The sequence below is a fragment of the Octodon degus genome, unplaced genomic scaffold, assembly GCF_000260255.1.
Source record: "Octodon degus isolate 3935 unplaced genomic scaffold, OctDeg1.0 scaffold00128, whole genome shotgun sequence".
Classification (NCBI taxonomy): Eukaryota; Metazoa; Chordata; class Mammalia; order Rodentia; family Octodontidae; genus Octodon; species Octodon degus.
Window position 1 is genome coordinate 7,552,417 of NW_004524704.1, and position 6,725 is coordinate 7,559,141.

Consider the following 6,725-nt stretch of genomic DNA (forward strand, 5'->3'; position numbering starts at 1 on the left):
GACTTGTCTAATATGGGTAGTCAGAGCCAACACGCTGCTGCCCTAGCATTCAATGATCCCAAGAGGACTGAGTAATCAATTCTCTTTAAACTCATTGATACTGTAATCTTACCTAACAGGGGATCAACCAGTGAAAAATTTTAAAGTAGCAACAGTATTACTGACACTGCAGTGGTAGACTGGAGGGAAAAGGAAACTATGATAATAGATAAATGATAGGTACATAGATAGACAAGTAGATAGAGAGATAGATAATCATGAATCATGATATACTCTGACACAAAACAGCTATATGTGGAAGCAAAAACCCAGGGTGATGTGATTCACATGGCATAAACTCCAAAAGTTAGATAATATTCATCCATCAAATCCATACTGAGAATATACCATGTATTACATAGTCCTATAAGAAGTCATCATTTGTTGAGTTCAAGTATATGCAATTACTTGAAAAGAGTTTTGATCACAAATGGAGGAAATGGATTCCTCCATTTTAAACTTTATCTGCTTGAGGCTTGGTTTCTTAATATGCTTTGACCAAAATAATTTTGTCACTAAGTGAATGTCAGTCCATATACAGGAATCCCTCTATTTTCTATTATACCTGGCTTTAAAAGAGATTTGTTAAAAATGTAAAGCAATGCTCTTCTTCATATGAATAATTTGTTTTGGAGCCAGGGAGATGGCTCAGTAGAACAAGTGCTTGCCTGGCAAGCGCAAGGGCCTGAGTTCAATCCCTGGTTCTGCCAAAAATAAACAAATAAATAAATAATTTGTTTTGAAAATATAACTATTTTCATAAAATATGTTTCTATCAACATGCTATCATTTATTTTATTACTTATTTTGAAGTGAGTTAATAATTCTCTTTAAATTTCTAATTTTTAATTTCTATATGTATATATATATATATATCAGTAAAAAAATATCAGTAGTACAACTCTCATAAATAAAGGCTTATATAAATTCAATAATTTTGAAGTGTATAGATTTTCTGAGAGCAAAAAGTCTGAAAATCAATAATATATGGACTCTCTGTAAGCACAGTAACATTTTAATAAATATGTATGTATAAACAGCCTAAATGATATATATCAAATATATGTGAGTATATATATCTACAGGCAGATTGCTTCATCTAAGAGTGTCAACACAATAAGGAGACACGATCCAGCATCCGGTACATTCAGATGGCTCAGCTGTACAGTCAACACAATAAATTCACTTGTCTTCCCAGGAAAATTTTGTTGTGGGGTACTTGTTCTCACAAACTATTAAAGCACACACTAAATCTTTATTGAATACCTCACCTTCAAATAATCTTCAGCCTTCTATGTGAATGAGAATGGGTAAAGCATTGTGCTATTATGTGGTTATTCTGCATGTAAAATACAATGATTGTGTTATGGTTTGTGTATATGTGTCCTCCAAAGACTCATGCAGTCATAGGGCAGCTTCTGGAGTTTGCGACTGACTAGTACAGATGTGAGCACTACACCCTGGCCCTGGGGTGGGTAATCTGCATTAGAATGCAAGGAAGGGAGAGAGGCTAGCTAGCTGCTGGAGCTGGTGCCCCCACCTTTTCTCTTTGCTCTTTGCCACTGCCATGAACGGCTGCTCTGTGCCATGTCTCACTCTGCCTTGGAACCAGCTGAGCATGGACTGAAACCTCCACTAACTGTGAGCGAAATAAACCTTTCTTTCCTTCCTTAACTCTGTGTGTTGGGTATTTTGTCCCAGCAACAAGAGAAAAGTAACTGAGACAGGGTGTCAAAAAGATAGTGTAGACTGGACGTCCCTTAGTCTCAAGGAAATTCTTCATAGAGCTATACTCAGATCCAAAGGCAAGTGGGTGTTGCCCAGGTGGAGGGAGGATGCTGAATTCAGGAGCAATCTGAGCTGAGTAGTGCAACTTGTGAAATTTGGTTCCACCAGATTGTGGATGATTATCTTGGGCAGAATGTCACCTTAGCCCATATCAGTTCCCAGTTTTTTATCCCTGTCCTAGCGAGGAAACTGGAATATCATCAGTGTGTGAAAATAGATTGCTTTATGCAATTCCTCCCTCTCTCCTTTAATCAAATAAATACAAGTACAAAAAGATAAGAGGCTGTACAGGAAGGAAATGGCTACATTATAAATGGTTTCGTACCCAAGTAAAGGCATTTCGATAGTCCTACAGAGATTCTAAGGAGGCAGCTGGAAAACATTAAAACAGTGATGCTACTATTCTTCAGCCTACAAAAACATCTTGCTAGCAGTATAACGCACTGTATGTGACCAAAGTGGGGGTCAGGAAATCAGGTGAAGTATTAAGGGAATCTTTCAAATCATGTTCCATTGACTGCTTCTTCTGCATTAAGAAAAGGAAATTTAACAATCAATAAACATCAAGAGGTATCTGAGCTTTCAAAACAAATCCCAGGAATTGGTTGTGTTTACAAACCACCAGTTTCTTTGCAATCACTTTGTGACAAGAAGCACCTAAAAGGTAGATGGAAATACCCTTCAACACTCACCAGCAGCTTGTCTTTCTTCTGATAAAAAGCAGACATGAACTACCTTTCTGATATCCCATACATGTTCTACAAAGATCACATGAGAAGACAAATGGGCCAGACCTTTAACCATACTCGTTAGGTGGAAGCAAAAGGATACTGTGAAATACAAGCAATCAGCTTCTTAGCAACTTGCAAGAAAAAAGCAACAGTAAGAGAAATACAGCATTATCTAAGAACTCCAGCTCACCAAGCCCATGCTCACACTATGCTAGCATTATGTCATGATAATTTGAAAGGAACAAATAGTTTTTGCTTATACAGTAGACTAAATACAACTATCAGCCTTTTTGGATCATGCTACCTAGGAGCCCACATAGGCAAATTCGTTTATTTTACCGTTGAAGAAAGCAAGACCTGGGGAGAGGGAGAGAATATGTCTTACTCAACATTGTAACTGGTAAATGACCATCAGAACTCGGACCTATTTTGACTTCTAGCCCAATGATCTTGTAAAAAAAAAAAAAATTCAGAATTATAATGAAGACAGGAAATAATGCAGAGGTCTTCTGTGTTCCAGAGCCCTGTAGTTGAGAGACGAGTATGGGATAGAGTGAAAGAGGGTTATACACAGAGGCTGCTCCTCCAATATGTAACTCCCAGACCAAATGCTCTTAGGGCAAATCTGTAGATTTGTTATAAATGTATTGAAAGTGAAGTTCTCTTGCTCAAGATAAATAAACAAATTCTGACAATATCAGAATGTTCCTTTAAAACTCTGATATGCACAAACCTGAAAATTTCAAGTTAACACGTTACAATTGTTGTTCTAAGTTAATAGCTGTGGGGTCATTTCTGTTTACCCCAAACTCCTGAATACACACCGCCAGGCAGCTTCGAAGGATGCATACCACTTTCCCCGTGACCAATCATTGCATTTTACCAATGCAAATACAAGAGGGCCAGTTACTGAGAAGGCACAGTTATTTACCAAACCATTGAAATGATGAGACAAGTAAGCTTCTTCAAAAAGAAAAATCACAAGAGGAAAAAAATAAAAATAATAACTGTGTGGGCTTTTTCTTGTCCCCTTTATTAACCAATTTGCTTAAATTTCCATAAACATTTTAGTAGCTGAGCTTATCTGCTGCTGTAGACCAAAGAAGGCAATAGAAATAAGCAGCCCAAGTCCATAGAATGTTTGGAACCCTTAGCAAATAGTCTACTGGGAGCACAGGACTGGCTCTGACCTGCTGAGCGCTCTCAACTCCCCTCCCCTGCTCTGCCCAATCTCAGTACAAATCTCAGGGGTTCTTGCAATGTTCCAGGTCTAATGCAATGCATGCTGGGTATACAAGCAAACAAAGCACTGGCTCTAATCTGTGTCAATACAACCACAAAAAGAAGCGTGCATAAAAGAGGTACAGCAGATAAATGATAACTTCCAGTTGAAGTCTTTCTTGGAAGAAGGTAATGTCTAAAACAAGTCTATATGAGAGATTAAAGATGAGATGGGGCCTGCAAGATAGCTCAACAGACTAAGCACCTGCTTAGGCAAGCACAGGGACTGAAGTTCAATCCATGGCACCACATGCAGTGCCAGCTCTAGAGACAGGGCATGGTGACTCACACCTGTAATCCCAGCCCTTAGGAAGCTGAAAAAAAAAGAGCATCACAAGTCTGAGCTGCGTAGTGAGACCCTGTATCAAATACATATATATATATATATATATATATATATATATATATGTATACATATATATACACACACACCCATACATATGAGATAGGCAGCTTCTGTCTACAAACAAATCCAGATAAACTGCTGCCCGGAGCTTCCTGGGCAAGAGAAAGTGCACTCCTCACTGATTTACTCACCACATGGCACATGCTCATGCTAGCTAACTGTCCTGAGGAGCCCCAGAAGGGGACCAACCACAAGAAGGTCTTCAGTGTCAACAAGAAAAGGGCAAAGGACATTATTACAGGACACATACTACTTATCTATAATAGTAGACCACAGACATTCATGAAAACTACATCCAAAGCTCTTTGCAAGTTTCCCACTCCTTGATTTCAGCTCATTCCAGTGTTAACTCCGGGTGATTTCTGACTAGGATCTTCACTAAATGATCACTCCCACATGTTTTTATTCCTTTTGCCACCATCCGTCTACCACTGTGATTAGTGGTTTTATCCTCAAAATGGAAAGGGCCTGAGAAGAAAGTGAAGTGAAGGATGAGCTGCAGAAGTGGGTGTTGCCCTGCAGACAGTCTCAGGGATGAATGGCTGAAGTTTGTGTGCTTCCCAGGTCTGGCACAGTTCCCAGGACTGAGAAGCAATGGGAGCTACAAGGGCTACACCATGGCCAGGACCTCCACTGCCTTGATGGGACAGACATTGCACTCCTACTAGGGTGGGTATTGTATTCTTCAGGTCAGCAAATAAAAGATCCTTTGGAATTGGGACATCTGTCACCAATAGGTGACTGGACAGAGAAAATTGGGTACTTTTACACAACAAAGTATTGCAGGGCTATAAAGAATATAAACTTGAGTCACTGGTGGGAAAATGGAAAAGTGAACTTAAAACTATAATAATAAGTGAAATGAATCAGACATGTGAGCTGGTAGGGTTTCTCTTCAATAAGCAACTCGAAGTACAAATAAATTAGAGGGAAAAATAAAAGATGGCTAAAAGGAAACAGAGTTAGATGTTTTGCAAATAAAAAGGGGGCCAAAACTGGGGAGGCATTAAAAGCATTAAAATGTGTCCTGTACATGTGCCAACTATCCACAGTGAATGTAGTCATCATCCACTACAAACATATATTTATAAACATTTTCATGTGAGAGCATTTAAGAAAACAGTATTTAAGATCATCTAGATAGGTGACATGAGTAACAAAAGGGAGAATGCTGATATTCATTCTTTTATAAGATTAGCATATAATTTATAAATACTTACACATCTTGCAGAATACAAAGAGATGTTATTAATTATCACCCCAAGATGACTAGGTATAAATCCAGATAAAGTCCTGTGCCTGCTGCCCATCAATTCACCTGGATCTATCAAACTAAGACAGGAGCAGATTTTTCATGATGATTTTTTACATGAAGAGTCAGATGCTGAAAGAGGTGAAAGGGCCTTATCCAAGATATAGAAACAGTGAGCTAGGGCTGGCCAGATAGCTCAGCAGACTAAATCACCTGCTTAGGCAGACACAAGGACCGGGGTTCAATCCCCAGCATGCTGTGCTGGCCCTACCCCGGGGCTGCTCTGAGACGGTGATTGACACTGGACGTGGTGGTGCACACCTGTCATCCCTGCACTTGGGAGGCTGAAAACAGGAGGATCACTGTGAGTCTGATCTGTGTAGTGAGACCCTGTAGACACTGTGCTAAATACAAATTTAAACAAAGAAGAAGCAATGAGCTTATAGTACCTGAAGAATAATGCTCCCAAAATTCGCTGACAGACATAAAACAGCAAAACTCGCTACCAAAATGTGTAGCAGATGAACCTCTTCTTAGTTTAGCAGTGCAGCTACAATTTGCACTAGTTGTGAAAATTGTGTGCGATCCACCGGGGTCAAAATGAGTGCAGGGTCCTAACCTCAAACTCAGGTGGTCAGGGTCCTTTGGGGTGCCATATGCGAGGTGACATCAGACTAGAGAAGTTATGCTTCAACAAAGCCGATTTGTATGGATAATGATGAGGTGAACAAAGGCCCTAGTAGGAGCCCATCAAACTCATTAAACCAAAGGACCACACCACTAGCCTCTACAGTTCCAATAAAGGCATGAATTTGCACCAAATGACTGGAATTCCATGTTTGGGGAACTCCTAATTATTATAACCTAAAAGGGTAAATATGACAGTATTAGCCAACATGAGACTTCCACAGCAAGATAGAAGAGATTCAGAGGAAGAAATGCATTATTGTGGAAGACTAGAATTAAAAGAAATCCAGGAGGGGGGCTACTAAGATAGCTCAGCAGACAAACCACCTTCTTTGGCAAGCACAGGGACCAGGGTTCGATCCCTAGTCCTACTTGCTATGCAGCCCCACCCCTGAGCACACTGAGCCGGTGACAGAGTAAGGGTGCAGTGGCACATGCCAATAATTGCAGCACTGGGGAGGCTAAAAATAGGAGGATCACCATGACTCCTATCTGCCTAATGAGACCCTGTACCAAATACATAAATGAAAAAAAAGAAAGA

The 6,725-nt window shown here is 39.8% G+C and overlaps 1 protein-coding gene across 2 annotated transcripts in view; it reads right to left on the bottom strand.

The window, feature by feature from the left end:
- Fgf12 (fibroblast growth factor 12) overlaps positions 1-6,725 on the bottom strand; it is a 581,813-nt gene that overhangs the window by 513,675 nt on the left and 61,413 nt on the right. The window lies entirely within an intron of this gene.